The sequence below is a fragment of the Typopeltis vanoorti genome, chromosome 2 (genome assembly GCF_054136105.1).
Source record: "Typopeltis vanoorti isolate ZY-2024b chromosome 2, IOZ_Tvanoo_1.0, whole genome shotgun sequence".
Lineage (NCBI taxonomy): Eukaryota > Metazoa > Arthropoda > Arachnida > Uropygi > Thelyphonidae > Typopeltis > Typopeltis vanoorti.
The window spans coordinates 39831362-39851601 of NC_143550.1; the positions used below are offsets into that span (position 1 = coordinate 39831362).

The 20240-nt window shown below is 37.9% G+C and overlaps 1 protein-coding gene across 2 annotated transcripts in view; it reads right to left on the bottom strand.

The window, feature by feature from the left end:
- Positions 1 to 17054, bottom strand: part of SIDL (SIDL trafficking protein particle complex subunit 10) — a 248066-nt gene extending 231012 nt beyond the window's left edge. For both annotated transcript variants that reach the window (XM_090411063.1, XM_090411072.1), the window contains exon 1: positions 16844 to 17054. The gene's annotated coding sequence lies outside the window, so the exon portion shown is untranslated. The remainder of the gene's footprint in view (positions 1 to 16843) is intronic.
- Between the last annotated feature and the right edge of the window lie 3186 nt (positions 17055 to 20240).

Sequence of the window (20240 nt, forward strand, 5' to 3'; positions counted from 1 at the left end):
AGAAAATGGTATAAAGACAGCTGATGCAGAATGTGTGGCGGAGATACTTAATGAACAGTTCATAAAGATCTTTCAATCTCGTGAATGTGACTTCGTGGAGGGATTGAGAGCAGTTGATGATGGGGAGGAGAGATTGACTGTAGGTGAGCAAGAGGTGTATGGGGAGTTGACACCTGCCTTGACATATTTTTTTAATATGCGTCTTGCACTCGGTCAAGTTCCTAAGGAATGGAAGGAGGGCAAGATTGTGCCGCTTCATAAAGGAGGTGATTGAACTCAAGTATCAAACTATAGGCCTCTGAGTGTCAGGTGTTGTGGTTAAGTTATTGGAGAAGTTTGTGAGAACTCGGATCCAGAGTTGGGTTGATTACAATGGTATCATCTTTGATGGACAGCATGAATTTGCTAAAGGGAGGTCATGTTTTAGTAATCTACTTACTTATTACAATAAAGTGACTGCTTCCTTGAACAGAGGAAACGGATGCACAGTAATATACTTTGATTTCGCAAAGGCTTTTGATAGAGTACCTCATGATAGGTCGACAGTCAAGCTAGAGCAGATGGGGTTGGATATAAGATTGGTGCATTGGATTAGAGACTGGCAATCTGATAGGTATCAACAAGTTGTGTATGGGGAAGCAATATCCACGAAAAGGAAAGTCACTAGTGGAGTGTCTCAGGGGTCTGTTTTAGGTTCATTACTGTTTAACTTGTATATTAATGATATAGGTGAAGATCTGGATGGAGATATTCATTTGTTTGCAGATGATGCAAAGTTGGGACGAACCATGAAGTGTAGTGAAGATGTTGTGGCCTTACAGGAAGACTTGAATAGATTGAGTGATTGGGCACGGAAATGGGGATGTGAATTCAATGTTGCAAAATGTAAGGTTTTAAAATTTGGAAAACAAAGATGGGATGCAGAATTTATGCTTGGTGAGAATATATTGTTGGAAGTAGAGGAATAAGAGATCTGGGGGTGATAATGGATAAGGATCTAAAATTTAGGGGACACATTGCCAAAATTGTGAAGACAACACAAAGGCTTCTGGGAATGATGCAGAGGACACTGATGTGTAGAAGTAGGGAGATTCTTGTTCCGTTGTATAAGGCTTTGATTAGGCCACACATGGACTATTGTGCCCAGATTTGGTCACTGGGTTTTCAGAAGGATGAAGAGATGTTGGAAAGGGTCCAAAGGAGACTGACTAAAGTAGTTTCTGACCTCTGGAATGTCGAGTATGAGGAAAGATTGAGAAGATGTAATTTGCAGAGTCTGATGGACAGGAGGAAGAGGGGAGATATGATAGAGACCTACAAGTTGGTAAGGGGTTGTTATAGGATCAATGGTGGAGAAGTTTTACAGAGAATAGTGGGAGATCAGGGGAGAACCAGAGGTCATCCCTGGAAACTGTATAAAGAGGGTGTGAGTAGGGGAGTGAGAGGCAGGTTTTTTTCGTGCAGAGTTGTGAATGATTGGAATGCCTTGCCTGAGAATGTCGTGGTGTCTGCAAAGAGTTTGAATGTGTTTAAAACACGGTATGATGAGCTGTATGTGTGATAAAAGGACCTCCCAGATGAGCGTTTGACTCCATGAGGTCTAGGGGTGGTAATAATAATAATAATAATTATGAGAAGAGTTGCAACCTAGACCAGTTTTAACCTTTATTGAGATCTCATCAATGGAAACCAGACCCAGAAGATATACCACGATTGAATTAATGCATAAATCATATAATTCCCATACATAAGTAATAAAAAGGTGTATTACCTTATTATTAGAATTCTCTGGATTAGATTGGTGTAAAAAGAATTGATAAAACAGTTCATGTGAGGTTGTCAGTCTCCATGTATAGGCAGCCTAATTATGGGAATACATCACACACAAATTTTGTTTGCTTACACTTGGATGAAGGATTAAACAATTTCTTGGCAAGTTTTAACTTAAAGTTAGAATGGTGGGGCAACACAAGCATGGATATTTATGAATTTCATGAGAGGAAGTATCATAAATGAATTTGCGACATCATATGTGACTTGTTAAATGATGATGATAGGTAAACAGAGGTGAAAGGATGAAAGACTATAGAGGACTTGTAAATGAAAGCAGAAGAGTTATGCTGTCATTTACAAGAAGGCAACACATGCAATGGGTCTGAGGCTATTTGGTATTAAGGTAAGAAAAACAGGATAAGATACCTTAGCAGGATTACTATATGCTTTGGAATGCAGACAGCAATTAGTATGAAATGTGTATGCAAATTTAGAGGGCTATATGGTATGTAGTGTCTGAGGATAGCTCCTGACCAGATAAGTGATATTTTGAGTAAAAATTGATGAATTTGAATAGTATTGTTTACTTTTAGTATTTTAACGTGTCTGGGTGATTTTTGTGTGTTTTTCGAGTATTTTAATAGTAAATTGATAGATACGATTATCTGTGCACATGGCTCCCATAAAGAGGAATACAAAGATGGTGTCCAGGTCACCATATTTATCTGAAAATCTTAACTTAACTTAAAAGACCTGATTCAGTGTACCGTTTGTGAAATGTATGCATTGCGGAGAGCGGTTAGAGTGATTAAACAATGATAGTGGAGTGAATGTGTGCAAAAATTGTAAAGAATGTGAGGATTTAAAGAGTGTTTCAGGTCGTGTGAGTAATATCGTTGTCGATAGTGAGAATCTAGATAACAGCGATATTCGAGGCACGAATGATGATATTTGCGAGGTAGTACCTGATAGCTGTGAGAGTGGCGTAGAAAGAGAGAATGAAGTTAAGCATACAGAACGACTGAATGAATCATCGGAGAATAAAAACAACGACACTGACGCAATGAGTGAAGTAGCACTTTACGCGGAGCGATACACAGAGTAAATCAGCAGCTGGAGCGTTGGCAAAAATCTTTAACAAGCGTACCGACTAATAATCGCCAAAAGTATGATAGAAAAAATAAGGGTATGAAAGTGAGTGTAAACAAAATGAAAGAGCGTGTGTTGTATGGGGATTCCTTAGTAAGAGGTGTGTTAGTTGAGAGTTTAACAAAATTGTACCAACCCGGTGCGAATGTAAAGAATGTAAGCGAGTCAATTAGAATGCAAAAACAGCAGGTGAAGGAATTGATAGTGGTGGTGGGCACAAATGATTTGAAAGGAAACAAAAAGGCTATGAGTGAGGATGTGAAGGAATTGCTTGAGGTAGCAAAAGAAAAGAGTGAGCGAGTTAGAATGGCGAGTCTGTTGCTGCGGTATGACAGTGAAGAGTATAGAAGAGTATAATTGCCAATGACTTTATGCATGAATTATGTTTGATGAGTGGTGTGAAATTTGTGGATGTGTGGAATGAGTTTGATGGGCGAAAGGAGTTATATAAAATGGATGGTTTATATTTGAATGGATTTGGTGTATGGAGACTTGAAAAGGTGTTGTCGAATGTAGTGGAAGTGAATGTACAGAACCAGGGAAACTAGAGTTATTAAGGGGGGGGTAGATATGCAGCTTTTAGAGAGACAGTTGAGTGTTTGAATGTGTGTAATATGCCCAAGAGAGTAGGAAAGACCACGAATCAGAATTGGATAGTTAGTATAAGGCATCAAAATAGGGATGGGACAAGTCGGCTTCTGCAATTCATGTATACAAATGCCAGAAGTATTAGGGAAGAATTTTTGGCCTTGGTTGGCACTTCCAGACCACAGGTTATTGGCATTAGTGAAACATGGCTGACAGAAGATAACACAGCTAGTGGAATTGAATGTGAGGGATACGGTGTGTTCAGGAGAGACAGGGAGAATAAAATGGGGGAGGTGTGTTATTGATGATAGTGGATGAGCTACAGCCAAGGAGAATAGAAATGGAACTGCAGGATAGATAAAAGAGCACATTTGAGGCTAATATACAGTTGGGTGCTGCTATAGACTAGGTGATGGAATAGATGGTGGTGATAGTATGCATAAGCAAATAGAAGAAATGGAAGGAGGGTAATTATTATGGGAGATTTCAACTATGGTAACATTGATTGGAAGGAGGAGAGGACACATGGGAGGAAGGAATTGGATTTTATGTGGTAATTAAGGAATAACTATCTGCTGTCGCAGATAGTTATTCCTTAATTACCACATAAAATCCAATGGAATGTAATGGAAAATACTAGGAGTCAGAGAGTGCTTGACCGTAATTGCATCTGAGAATTTGGCTGTAACGAATATGACCACGTTACCACAAATTAGTGAGAGTGATCATGGGGTCTTGACTTAGGATGTGGCTAAAGGTGTAGAATTTACAATTAAGAAAGGGTACATGTGGAATTATCGGGCTGGTAAGTATGATAAGCTTAGGAGATTGATTGGTACAGTGCCATGGCATGTACAACTGCAAGGGCTAGAAGTTGACAGTGCATGGGAGGCAGTTAAAAAGTGTTTGCATGAAGCAATGGCTGACTGTATACCTAGAGTCTGAATAATAAATCAAGTAGGAGTTAAATGGATGAACACCATTAAGCTTGAGATGCAAAAAAAGAAACAACTATGGAGGGAATTTAAGGAGAAAGGTGACCGGCAGGCATATGAACAGTATAAAGCCCAGGCCAGAAAGGTAACGAGTGTGGTAAGAAAAGCAAAAAAGGATTACGAAAGAACATTGCCCATGCAGGCTAAAGAGAATCCTAAACAGTTTTTTCGATATGTTGCAAGTGAAAGAAAAAATGTATACGGCAGAATGATTTTAAAGAATGCCGAAGGTAGGGAGGTAACTGAATTAGTTGATATAGTTGAATTACTGAGCGAGCACTTTGCAAGAGTATATCATCCAGGTAGTGACATTGCAGAAATTAATGAACCAATAGATTATACGGGAACTGTGGTGAATGAGGTGGAGATGAGTAGTCTATTGCAAAACCTCAATGTCAATACATCTGTGGGATTGGATGGTATACCAGCTCGTGTCATACGTGAAGAGGCTAAAGAATTGTCAGTACCCTTGACCATTTTGTTTAATCCGAGTCTCGGGTCTGGGTTAGTCCTGAGGGGGAGGAAAGAGGGGAAAATAGTTCCACTGCATAAAGAAGGTTACAAGACTACTGTTGCAAATTACCGACCGATTAGCATATCAGGAATCGTTGTCAAGGTCTTGGAGAAACTAGTCAAGAGAAGAATACAGGATTGGATAGATGAAAAGGGATACTGTATGGGGCGCAACATGGTTTTGTGAAGGGTAGATCATGCCTCAGTAACTTGTTCACGTTTTATAACACAGTGACGGATGAACTGGATTAATGGGTTTACAGTGATTCTACTGGACCTTACCAAGGCCTTTGACAGGATACCACATGGAACTCTAATCAGTAAACTGGAGCAGATGGGGATGGATATAGAGTTGGTGAGATGGATAGGAGGGTGGTTGATGGAGAGATACCAGAGAGTGGTTTAATCAGGAGTGGAGTCCAAAAGATGGCTTGTGACTAATGGTGTGCCACAGGGTTCTGTTCTTGGACCACTACTTTTCAATTTGTTCCTTAACGATACAGGAAAGGATCTGAGAGGAAGTGTTTACTTGTTTGCTGATAATGCAAAGTTGGGTAGAGCAATTGTGAGTGCACAGGATGTCAAAATTTTGCAGGATGATTTGGATAGTTTGGAGAACTGGGCTAGGAAAAATGGATGTCAGTTTAATGTGGTAAAATGTAAGGTTATGCATTTTGGAGTGAAAAGATTAGCAGCAGTATATCACATTGGTGGAACCTTACTCCAGGAGATTGATGAGGCCAGGGATTTGGGAGTGTTGGTGGATAGGGAGTTGAAGTTTAGGGGGCACATTGCTAAATCAGTTCATCAAATCACTTGGTTACTGAAAAATACTTTAACAAGCAGAGACAAACAAGTTATTGTTCCTGTATATCAAGCCCTGATAAGACCCCATCTGGACTACTGTGCCCAGATATGGGTGCCAGGGTTTCTTCTTGATGGGGAGGAGGTGGAGAGGATCCAGAGATGAGTGACCAAGATAGTGGCAGGTCTGTGGAATGAACCTTATGAGAACAGATTGAAGATTTGTGGGTTGCAAAAATTGGTTGATAGGGGTGATATGATCGAGACATTCAAATTACTGAAGGGTTTCTATAAGATTAATCCAGAAGATATTTTTGAGAATAGGGCTGGTGGTGGGAGGACTAGGGGCAAGAATGTGGTTAACAAGGGTGTTAGAGCTAGGTTTTTTACTTGGTAAATGAGTGGAATAAGCTGCCAGAGTCTGTTGTGCGTGCTATGACCGTGAATGAGTTCAAGGCAAGGTATGATAGATACTGTGTGAATGTTGAATAGTTGTTATTGACATGATGTTAGGGCCTCCCTCGACGAGTCTGTCAACTCCTTGGAGTTGCCCGAAATAATAATAATAATAATAATAACAATAATAATAAATTGCCAGGAGTGTATTCCTAATGGAAGATATAAATTATGTCAATATGGATTGGAAGGGTGCAATAACAATGCAATGCATAAAGAATATAATGAATGCTTGCCTATTTCAATAAACAAATAGCATCTCTGCTCTCTGTACCCTACGAGCTATGGATTTCAATCAGACTTTTGGCATGGATGTTGTTATGTTAATCCTGCTTGTGAGTGGTTGTAAATCTACTGTACATTTAATACTGTGAGTCCATGCACTAATGGTTAGATAACCTGACACTACCCATTATAAGAGACCAAAGATTACTTTTTCAAGTCAATGTAAGTATCCAATAAGCAGGATGACAGTTTCACAAAAGGCAACGAACATTATTTACCAACCTCTTATAAAATTAATTAATTATCGTATGATGATACAGCAACCGTGAGTTCCCTTTAAAGGAATGGACAACACCATCTCAGTCACCCCAAATTTTATCCGGGCTCTGGAACCGGCATAGCTGACAAATCAGACCTATGGCTGGGTCAGTATTCCTGACTGTAATTCATGTGTGTTCACGGTACCGGTTTGCCTGCTTGCGGGATGAAAAAACCCCAGATAAACTGGTGGATAAAACCATGTGTCCACGCCCAAGACTGACTAACTTGGCTATGGCTGAGGAAGATCCTTAAGCTCCTCATATCGTCGAAGGGAAACGAACCTAGGACACTCCTTCCCCAGGCATATGGTTGTGAAGTGTAAAGCCACTAGGCTAACCACGTGGACTCCCTTAGTACTGAGTACAATGGATGCAATAAATTAGTATATTCAACAGTGGATTTGGACCAGAATTGACAGTACAGGAAACATCATTACAATACCTGAAGTAGGAATGATTTTTATCAAACCCACACATAAAATACTTATGGAACCAACTGTAATGTACTCAAAGAAAAAAAAAAAACAAAAAAAAATTCAAGTTCCCCATCGGTAAGTCTGTGTTCTACAATAAACAAACATTGACATAAATATAGTTAAATAAACAAGTATAACTACAAACATGTAATTATGGTTTAAGTATCATTTGAGTTAATTTGGGAACTAACAGAGTTTTAGTAATTGTATGAAAATGCATACCAATTCCAACTCAATATATACACAGTACTCGGAGTTTTTGTAAAATTTAACAATAATAACTGTAAAAGTATTATAGTATTAAATCTATGTATTAAATTAACTTAAATCTAAATTATGAATATGTTCTGATTAAACATATTCATAATCTATTCTCACTGTCTTGAAAAAAAAAACTATTTTTCATGTAACTAGATATTCAGAAGAGATTACCCTTTTGGCGAGACACCAGAAAATAAGTTCCACTGACTCTCTGTTCCTTTTTTTCTATAAGAAAATACGTTGACAAATTTGTTCCTTCTATTTGAATTAATAAAATGAAAAAACCCACATCTAGTTGACTTTGGAAGCTAGAAGACCACCTCAACTTGAAATCCTCATAAGCGATCAGCAATGTATTACTCAAGACTACACATGGAATTCTGATGCAACCAATTTTTATGAATTAAAAAAAAGAAGCCAACCTCTTCCAAACATACATGAACAGTGGAATTTAAACCATGTCTGTTGGATGGAATGGAGAGAGAGAGAGATGCTATCCACTCAACCAACAAGGCCAGATTTGTGAATGTCTTTCCATAGATACAAGAGCTGTAGGTTTTATTGCATTGTGATACCATCATCCTTGCTTATTACACCTGAAGTGGCTTAAAAATGCACTGCATTTGGTATCAATAATGAAGTTCCTGGATTATCTAAGATAGTATAGATTTACAACTTTTCCTCAGTAAGACTCCCATTAAAAAAATTAATTAAAATAATAAATAAATACAAACACACACTGCTTGGAAAGAAGTCAATGGACACTATATATTGAAGAACAAACTGCCATAGTACCTACCTTAATAAGATGTAGAACCTCCTTTCAATGCAATGACTGCAGCAATCCTACAGGGCATGCTTTCCACAAGCATACAATAGTGATCAATGAGAATTTTGGAACATTCTTCCTGTAGGTAGGTAATGAGATCCTGGAAGATGTCCCTTGACATCACCCAAGGGACATCTCAACCCTATTGTTGAGATCAGGTTGAGAGCCCTGATCCCCTATTGAACATCTGCAGTTCATCCTGCAGATGTTCAATAGGGTTGAGATCAAGGCTCTTTGTGGCAAGTGTGGTGACATTCATGTTTACAAACCACCCAGTTACAGTAGTAACTTTATGATACAGTACATTTTTTTTCTGAAAGAGACAATGTTCAGTTCTGTAGAAATGCCATAAAGTAGGAAGCATTGCATTGTCCAGGATGTTTGAATACCTCTCTGAGTTCAATATTCGTATCCCCACAAACAGAGGTCCGAGGCTCAAACAAGATCATACCAACAACTGCCACCTCCAAATATCATAGTTGATGTCATGCACCCTGGTAAGAGATGTGCACCGGGTATCTGCCATACCCGTCCATCTGTTCGGTAGAGTGTAGCATGATTCATAACATAACTCAGCTTTCCAAGCTTCCATATCCCACAGTACACATTCTTTGCACTACTGAAGATGATGCTGTGTGTTGACTCAAGTAATGTGGGGCTTGTATAATTGAGATTCTGCCATGAAAACCCATGTTGTGAGTCTTGGTTCTGAATGTTTTTGTGCAGATTCATGCTCCAGTCGATGCCCAGAACTCTGCATTCAAAGTGTTGGCTCATAAATGGAGATTATATTATCCTTCATAGCACCTATGGTCATGTTCAATGAGTGTGGTAGGTTAGGTTGTCCACTATGGGTAGCACTTGACTCCCTGCACTTCCATCTCAGTATAGTAACACTGATTGTTGAACTGGTTTGGACTAATTTGTCAACAATTTGCCATACAGATACGTCTGCAATGTAGTATCCTATCACAACATCTCTTTTGAATTCCATCAGTTTTCTTTTCTTCTCACAGCCATTTTACCCAGACACAGCTACACTGATTTGGGAGCAGCATATTCCTCCAATTTATACAAGATACAAGCACAACTTGTAACATGGCAAAATGCAACTTGCCCATTGGGGTGTCTGTTGACTTCTTTCCAAGCAGTGTATACATGGAAACATGTATACACTGCTTGGACCACCTGAACCACCAGCATGGTCAGCTAAATGAATAGTATACCCTTTCTTCATCCCCACACCAATAAACTGTGCATTCATATTGGCTGTGACATGGATGTTAATGAATGTCTGTAGGTTTAGATGAATCTTATAACCAACGTGAGCCTACCACTAGGTACAGTGAAAGTCTGAAGTAGCTTGAAAAAGTTCAATGTTTGATCTCTACAGCAGGATTTCTGGATGTGCTATAAGTTTCCGTCCTTTAATGGAAGGATTCGCATTAAAAAAATCTGCTTTTTTTTTCCATTTTAACATGAATCGCACACACAAGAAGTGGAAAAACGTTTAGTACATTTGTCTTTAGGCATTAAGAATAGGTGGAAAAGTAAAAATCTATTGACTTTTTCTTGAAGAGCTGGAGGTTATAGTTGTAACGGAGTAATAAAAGAGGAAGATAAGAAGCAGGTTTAGGATGTCTGAAGTCGAACTGAAAACGTATGTTGGGCTACTTGTGTTTTAACAAACCCAACAGAAAATGAAGGAACGATGGATGATACTTCACTGGAGCAGTGTCCATATGGACATACCTGGAGGGGAAAAAAGACAGAGCTGAAACAATGCATCTGCGAGATAGTGGTTAAGATGAGTCATCGAGGAAGGGTTCATCTATCAGCTGAATTACTCTTCTCTGGATAGCATCAAAAATTTTTGGGAGGTTTCAGTTGAGTGCAAAGAGAACGAACATGAAAGAAAGATAAATTGATGCAAAAATCTGCTCATATCTTATATCCTTTGCATCCTTATATCCTAAGGATGGGCAAGATTTGGGATTTGTAAAGAGAAAGTGATTGGATGGGTGAAAAGCATGAGCAGAAAAGAATGTCTAGTTTTTTAGAGACTGAGGAAGCTAATGATCTGATGGGAGGTACTTATGCCAGGAAAGGCTAGTATGCATCAGTCAAAGTAGATATGTATGATCCTTGTCTGGCGATTTCTGTATTACTGAAAGCAAGGGTAAGTAACCTCGGGTCCATTTTTTCAAGAAAACAGGCAAGACCATATTTTGGTAGTACTGAAGGTTACGAAGTTATCCCAATGCCACTGAAGGATGGTCCAGAGATCAGTGTTTAAGGCAATGAATGCAAATGATCTTGAATGGGCTATCTAAGCACTCTTGGTTTGTTGAATGAGTAAGACAAATGAAATGTACTACTGTGAGCAAAGCTGTGATTCAGATTAGTGGTGTTTGAGGTAGTTCATTTATAGGTAGATGATAGAACAGAGTCCTAAGGCATACCTGCATTGATGTAACTTATAGAGAGAGAACCATCCATTGTGATATGCAGTGAACAACCAGAGAGAAAGCTGGCTACTGTAACCCAAGTAAAGAAGAAAGAAGGCAGACCAAATAATGTCAATTTACTGAGCAAACCTTCATACTACACACAATTAAATACTCTGAAAATGTCATTATGAACAACGTGTTTCTCCAAAACCTTCCGATGGCATACTGACAAGAAATCAGTTGTGGATCTAGAGTGGTGGAATCCATGGTTACTGATTAACTGGTGGGTTTCTAAGTGGTTGATAGGAAGGTAATCAAATGGTAGTTTGAGAGCAGATCATATCTTGTTTTTGAAACAGGTTGGATATATGCTTGTTTCCTTGCATTGAGATAAGTACCAAATGAGCATATAAGATTGTAGAGACAATATAGGACAAGTATTAATTTGGGATCTAAGGCATTTGGTATTTTTATGTGGATAAGAGATTTATGTGGATAAGTTCTGGATAAGAGAGAGAGAGAGGTGGAAGTGAAAATACGTAGATGTCTGTTTCCTGGCTTTTGCAAGAGAACAGAAGAAGAGCTCCCTACTATTGCACATAGGCTGATTATGAAACAGAAGTTCTTGTTGTAAGCCAGCTGCAGTATGCTGAAAATTTTTCTTTACCTGCTTTAGTACACTTTTTTTTATTTAATGATGACTTGACAAAGGAATGAGAATTCTGGATGGAATGAGGAACAAATGCCTTCATGTCAGTGAGAATAATTTCTGTGAGTCACTCAGAAGAGTGGAAGCAGTGCTCTGCTCATAAAAAGGAAGGGAAGAAGTTCTGGAGGTTGTCCCACTTGTTATCTTTGTAGTGTCAAATGACAATGCCATAAGCTTGAGAACTGTTGGAGGGAAGCAGAATTTTCTCTGCGAGAAGTGACATCTATGTTGTATCTGGAGAGCAGTAAACAAGGAGAACTGGTTAAATAAAGACCAAGGGTATTGGAAAAGTGAAGAGAGGTCATCTGGTATTCCAGTTGGTAGATGTAATTTGCATTAGGTTACTGTTTACAACAACTAGTTCTGTATCTTGTCCAGTCTAGTCAGTGGTGTTGGCAAAGGGAAGCTAGTTGGACTTGTGGATGCTAAGGTCACCCAGGAAGATGATTTTACTATTTGGATGATCGGATTGCAGAAAGTCAAGCTTCAGAGAAAGGAAGGTGAAGAAATCAAAATGATTTTTGGAATCTGGAGAGCAGTAAATAAAGCAGATAAATATAACTGAATAGGACAAAGAAAAACATTATGTTAGAGGAGGTCAAAAGTTAAGGATTCTAAAATTCTAATTATGGCAAGCAATGATGACTCACATGCTATCCCTGTTGCAAAAGAAATCATGCATGGTGTAATTTGGGTAGTGGACTGTGGTTATTGTAATGCAACTGAGTCTCCTATCAAGAATAAGTCTGGTTTAGATATCTGTAAGGGATGCTTTATATGTCTTTTATGTTGGATTACAAACGATTGTGTCACAGAATATGCTATTCAGTAAAGAGAATGAAAAAATGTGTTAAGGCAGAAGGCTTAAATTTTGAATATCTGCTGTAGGCTAATCAATAAAGTTCAATTTTAATTTCAAATTTTTGTTAATAAATGAAAAACAAATCTGATGTAAATGTTCAATAAATTTTTTGTTTGATAAAGATAATGTAGCAAACCTCAGCTAACAAACGTCAACTGCCTCTCAACACAGTGATAAACCTGTCATCCATAACCTTGAAGCCGGAAGCTATCAATCAGCGCACTCTCCCTAGGCCATAACTTCGCAATAACACCGAAAAAATCCCTTCTGAAGAAATAATGATTCAATTAGAACATAATATCCACAACCTTCCCAACAATATCAGACTAGATGCAGCCAGCGTTCTCACTAAAGCTAAACCTCCAAAATGCAACCTTTCTAAAGAAGAATTCAAAGCTCTAAAGGATTTAAAAAATAACAGTAATATAATAATTACTAAAGCGGATAAGGGAAATGCCACTGTAGTTATAAACAAAACCGACTACACAGGTAAGCTTTCCTCCTTGCTATTAAATAGGTCTACTTACTTTCCTATAGAATATGATCCTACCAGCTCCCAAATCAGAACACTCCATAGGCTCCTTAAGGTTACTTCTTGGCCTGTGGAAATTACTAATAAACTAAAACCTTTTAACTCTAGATCCCCCCAGAATATAGCCCAGAATATGAGCTTTCAAAAATCCATAAACAGAATGTGCCATTACGTCCCATTGTGGACGGCATCAATTCCCCCACATACAAACTAGATAAACATTTAGCCCAAGTACTCACACACAATATACTGGCAACACACCTTCACACATTAAAAATTCAGCCCACTTTAAAGCCAGTATAGAAAACCTCTCACTCCAACACACTGACATAATGGTCAGTTTTGATGTCTCCTCCTTATTCACCAATGTTCCACTCAAAGATACTTTGGACCTCCTCCAAGGTAAATTTTCTCCCAATATCTCAGCCCTATTTCAGTTCACCATGAACTCAGGCTATTTCGTTTGGCAACTAAAATTCTACAAACAAATAGAGGGGACTGCCATGGGTTCTCCACTCTCCCCACCTCAAACCAACTTCTTTATGGGGACCTTCAAAAAAAAAAAACCTTAAACTCGGCAACACTTAAACCTATTGTTTGGCTACGCTATGTGGATGATGTGTTCGCTATTTAGCTGCATGGCCTAGACACACTCGAAAACTTCCTTTCACACCTAAACAATCAACACCCCAGAATCCAGTTTACCTTAGAAAAAGAAAACAATAACAATTTCCCTTTCCTAGATACTCTGATTACATGCCAGCCTAATGGATCCCTGGCTTTCTCAGTTTACAGAAAACTTACACATACAGGCAGACACATTCACCAGTGTTCACACCATCCCCCCTTCCAACAATATGGGATTATAAAACCCTATATAACAGGGCAAAATTAATCAGTTCAGATAACAATGCCCTTACTACTGACCGTATTCATATTCTTAACACCTTTGTAGCCAATGGATACAACCCCCATAAAATCCAAAAAATATTAAAATCAGTTAATCCCCCCCCCCCTCCACAACAAGGACTACTCTAAATCTCACTATTCCTTATATTCGTGGTACTTCTGAAAAGTTAACAAAAATCTTAAAAAAATATGACTTGACAACTTGTTACAAACCATATCAAAAATTGGCATCTCTTATCTGCTCTCCCAAGGACCAGCCACTTCCTCTAGACCTAGCTGGAATTTACCAGGTCACATGTAGTTGTAAACTGTCTTACTATAGCCAAACAGGCAGGACTGCTAATATCAGGATATCTGAACATAAGAATTGTATTCGGTTCCACCGTTATAACCACTCAGGACTTGCTGACCATGCCTTGGACACTTGCCATAAAATATGTTGGAAGAAGGCTTCCTTACTACACTGCAGCAAGTTTAAATATGAGAGATTATTCTCAGAATCAGTCTCAGCCTTAAAAACTCCCCAAACCTCAATAAATTTGGATGCATGACACTACCCCAAAACATGGGAGGTTTGCATTCTCAGAGCATCAGCCCAAACAGTCAAGATTAATATTTGGCCCACTAGGCACCCTTTAGGATTGATGTCAGTTGTTTTCTTCAGCCATTTTTGCTCAGTGTTAGTGCCTGCGTGCACATTTCATTAATTTTTGTTCCCTGAAGATGGTAATGTAACATTACCGAAATATTGGAAGTATTAATTAAAGTTATTTAGTTAATATAATAATATCCGTTGTTCTTTCCTTAAAATTAACAGTTAAAGATAATGTAATTTTCAAGACTTATTGAACAAACTTATTAATTTAACTATCAGGTGTTCTTATTTATTTATTATTATTTTACTAACCCTGCTCCTAAGACTAAACATGGAACTCTTTAAAGCTACTTCAGTGATCCATAAACAGGACAGTGGCCTCACACTAGGCAATGAAATTCATTTCCCACCTAAAGACAATCAAAACCTCCACACCTGTGGCAAGATATGAACTGCCACTATTTGTTTGGATAGTATGTTAACCACTCATCCAACTAGGCCAGCAAGTTAACTGTTTATTCAATTATTTCACCAATCCATTGATTTCCTGCTGTGTACAGATAATTAAGGGATTACTATACTTTGATTTATTCCACTCAAGAGAAATCCAAATATGTCATAGAGACATTGAAAAATGAAAATATACATCTGTTTTTCCACACAAAACATCAGAAAAACTGAAGTTTCTTTGAACTTTTCAACCAAACAGTATACTAAAAAAGAAGCTTAATATGCAAACATAGGTAATCTGATCAATAAATCAGTTTACCTTAGCAGAAATGGGATATGAGAGGCAAGACATTATCTATATATATATAACTAAAAAAAGAAAAAAATGCAGTCTTAGTGGAAGACACATTTTTTTTTTAACCTTCTGAAGAATACAGTTAATGCTTTGTATATTTTTCCATATATTTTTATGCAGTGTTTATCTGTAGGAATCAGGCTAAAAGCCTGATAAAATAGCTGATATAAAGAAATTAACCGTACTGTGAATATACATGTAGTCATATACAATATGGAAAATAACAAGTTTGCAGAAAAATTTGTTTAAAATGGTTTACAACAACATTTTACTTCCTCTAAATAGAACCTTTTGCAATTCTCTAATTATTCTGATTACTTGAATCCCATGGAGATCTTCCTCAGATAGTCACATCTAGTTTACATCAACTTGTTTGACTTTCCAAACTCAAATCTGTTGTATCTATCAATATACGCATGCTGTTAAGTTGATTTTCCTATCACACATACAAGGGGAAAAAAAAAAACACATTTCCATTAACTATGCTGCATAAAACTGTTAATCAAGCTACAATTGTAAAATCCTACAAAATTCTTCATACCTTACAATTCATATGCAGGAATTTGCAATCAAGTGGGCAACACCTGATTGCAAATTATGGTCTTTGTTGCATTTGCAATCAAATTCAACAGACATGCAATAACTCAGACACATCTTTTTTTTTTTTTTCAAAAGGAATTCCCCCCCCCCCCTCTCACACGTTTCCAGGGGGGAAAAAAAAAAAACTGTCACCTTCCATGACAGTAAAATATAACTGCATGCTTCACAGTACTGGGGCATGTGCTTTATATCAGGCCCATTTATCAGCAATTTCTCTATTTTTTTTTTTTTTTTTTTTTTTTTTTTTGTTGTTGGAAAGTCCATCCACAGACCTCCTCTGCTCTCTCTCACACAATTTCCAGAGGAAAAAAACATCGTCACCTTATAAGAGAGTAAAATATAATTGCATGCTTCACAGTGCTGGATGGCATAGTCAATATTTATGGAAATGTAGAGTACTATTAAAATAACGCACCAAACAATATCAGAATTTATGTTAACCAAATCAAATTATAAGCTATCATCACACCTTTGATCAAAGACATGAGTAATGCACACTGTTTATGGTAACAAACGAGTATCTGCTTTCCAGTCTTTTCTTATTTATTGTCTAATGAAAACCGAATTGTTTCGGATCAGAGATTTGCTTTAGTTTCAGTGAAAACGATCCTAACATTTATCCCGTGATATGTTCCTTTTATGCAAAGTCCAACATTCCTTACGTTGTATATATCGACAGTTAAGTTTAGGGCAAAATGTCAAAAAAGAAAATAAATAAAATTAAAACACAATGCCTCAGGTCTTTCGCAGTTTTTTTTTTAATTTAATTTAATTTTTATTTTGTAATCTTCTGCTGTCAAATACTATATCACGCCAAGTGTTTCTTGTGTGAATCCGCTCCTTTAAATAGGTAATGATCTCTGAATTTCCGAAATAAATGCGTTTATTTTAAATTTAACCTTTCCAAGTTGAAAATTAAATTCTCAATTTGAGCTTAAAGTATTAATTCTGTGTTTTATCTCAATCAATACTTTATCTCTTAATAAACTCACGTGAAGATATGACAGCCCAAAAGCAAGTAATGTACAGGTTGTAAATCTCTTCAGAAAGCTGACCATAACTCCATAATTGTTTCGCTAAACATTATTCAGAAAATTAGTGAATAATACGAAAAATTATCCTTGTTCGCAAGGAATGCCAGTAATACCTATCAATCATATATGATAGGGTATTACGAGCTAGTTCCTTTCCACATTTGCAGCCAAGTTGAGCAATGACAATCTTACAACAAATGCATGAGCTTCTCAGTATTATCGGTAGAGCTACGAATAGTCTGTAGAGCGAAGAGTAAATCCTAAAAAGAAAAAAAAAACGAAAAATACATATTAAAAAAAAAAAAAAAAAAAACAGGTCTTAGAGGTATGGAGAAAGTTAGCAACGTTTTGCTTTTCCTCCCGTATACAAATGCTAGGAGTAACAGAAATAAGGTATGTTTCAGTAAGGAAATATTGTGAGTAGACATAATAATTAAAATTATAATAATTTTAAATCCTCTGCACTTGGTCGCTCGAAGTCAGACTTAAGTTCAAGTCTAGTCGACGAATGGAGGAACTTTTTCTAAGTCTTTCTTCGGCCGATTCCCGAGTTAGTCGATCTCTGGCACGGGAAAGCGGGTTTTTCCTCCCGGAAACTCGGATTTTTCGTCCCGTAAACTCAAGAAGATCGACCGTAATACCCACATTATTTCTGACAGTAACATATCTTGTTAGGTTAGGTACCAAGAGATAGCAGAACTCCTGTCTGCCAGCCGCTTCATCGGTGGCTGCTGTAATTAGTGATAGACATTGGCCAGCTATCTCTGATTGGCTAACTGTGGAGACTGAACTGCCCACTCAGTCTCCAAAAGCTAGATAGCGTATAAAGGTCTCGCCTACTTCCTATAAGGGAATAAAAGGCGTTAGCTAAGTTTTTTATAATTTTAAAATAATTATAAAAATTATAATATAATATTTAATAATAATTAAAATTATAATATTTTGTTGCCTTTCGACCAAGCAGAAAAATCTCCACCTTTCTCACTTCTCCAAAGGACAAGCTTCCATATCTCAGTTATCGAGGTGTCTACCAGATTCCTTGCTCTTGTGGATTATCTTATTTCGGACAAACAGGAAGATCTGCCTTTATTCGGCTAGAAGAACACCAGTCTTATCTTTGCCAACCAGATGGTAACCTACATTTCTCAGTCTATAGGAACAAGACTCATACAGGCCATTATATCCATGCTGAATGTCATCACCATCCCAGTCAAAAGGCAGGAACTATTAAAACACTGGTTCATCGAGCCAACTCCTTTTGTTCTTCAGATGATCTATTACAGAAAGAATTGCAGTACATTATTTCCTCCTTTTTATCTAATGGATATAAGAGAAAAGCTCTTCATTAAAAGAGCTCTGAGTAGTTTTGATTAGTTTTGAGTGGTTGTCTTCAAATATAGAAGAAATAACGCATGTTCCTATCCCTTATGTGCAAGGCATTAGTGAACGCATAGCAAAAGTTTTAAAACCACTAAATATTTTTGTTGCCTTTCGACTAGTCAAAAAAATCTCCGCCTTTCTCACTTCTCAAAAGGTCAAGCTTCCACATTTCAGTTATCCAGGTGTCTACAAGATTCCTTGTCTTGTGGATTATCTCATTTCGGACAAACAGGAAGATCTGCCTTTATTTGGCTAGAAGAACACAGTCTTATATTCAATACCTTGAACCTGAACTGTCTGGACTTGCAGAACATGCTATCAACTAGACATAGAGGTCATTGGAACAAGACAAGATTCCTTCACAAAAGTTGTTTCCTCATGGAATGGCTTTATAAAGAAACATGTGAAACTTTACTTCACTCTCCTAACTTAAACAGATCCAATGGTTTACATCTATCCCCTTTGTGGGAGATAGTACAGGGTGGCCATAAATTAACTTTCCCTCTTTGGAGGTATCTGTAGCTAAAACTAATGCACTGAATGCGACCACATTTTATATTGAGACTTTCGAAGGCATAAAAAACAACCAAAAAACAACCAGCTAACGCCTTTTTATTCCCGTATACTGGAGTAGGCGAGGCCATTTAGTCCTATCTAACTTTTGGAGACTGAGTGGGCAGTTCAATCTCCACTGGTACCAATCAGAGATAGATGGCCCAAGGCTATCACTAATTAAGCGGTACACAGTGAAGAGAGACGGCTCATATGTGCCGCCATCTCGTGGTCCCTAACCCTAAGACAATTTATTTAATGTCTGAAATAATGTGGGTTCTACGGTCGATTTTCTTGAGTTTACGGGACGAAAAACCCGAGTTTCCGGGAGGAAAAATCCGCTTGCCCGTGCCAGAGATCGACTAGCTCGGGAACCGGTCGAAAAAAGGCTTAGAAAAATTTCCTCTTGTCGCCGACTAGACTCGAAACCAAGTCTGTCTTCCTTCGTGCGGCCAAGCGCCGTGGTGTGTAAACGCCACATCCACTGAGCTACACAGGCTCTTTCGAAGGCATGGGGAGATGATTTCCGGGAAAAAAAAGATTTAGTACCAAAAGTCGCCTATAGGGGAAATTTTGGAGCTGGCGGAGCCGAAAGCAGTCAAATATTTGTAGGTAAAAAGGATTATGCAGATTTTACTGTGAGTACGTGACAGCAGCGCCACCAATTCCACTTAAAAAGGGATTGGGAACGTTCAGGCAGTTATTCGAATGACTGAGGAATTGTGCTCAAAATGCGTCCTACCTTGCCTCAGAGTGCTTTACTTGTTAAGTTGTTTTACCTTAAATAGTGCAATGCTGTAGCGGCCTGTCGGGAATTCAGAAGGCTTCAACCTGCGTACAGGTCCTATGTCAGCTGTAGCACTGATAGCTATGATTAAGAAGTTTGAAGAAACTGGATCACTAGGAGTTAGACCTGGCAGAGGATGGAAAGCAGTGCAAGAAGAGACAGTAACAGACTGGTGAATAAAACATTATTTCTTGTGAGTTCAATCACTACATTAATTTCTGTGGTCTCTCGCAAGTTGTTTAGTTTAATTATTATTATTATTATCATTGTAATGTGCCACATATCCAGCTGGAATGAGTGACGCGGCCGTCGCTTACACCGTCGAAATGTTATTATTCCATTTTATCTGCCTTTAATGTAATTATCCTATTGTTTTCGGCTCCGCCAGCGCCAAAATTTCACCTATTGGCGACTTTTGCTACTAAATCTTTTTTCGCGGAAATCATCTTTCCATACCTTCAAAAGTCTCAATGTAAAATTTGGTCTCATTCTGTTTATTGGTTTTAGCTACAAATGCCTCCAAACAGGTAAAGTTATTTTATGGCCACTCTGTACTTTATAAATCAGCTAATCTTCCCTAACAATTTTTAATTGTATATATATAATTTTTTTTCATAAGTTAGGAAATTTATTGAC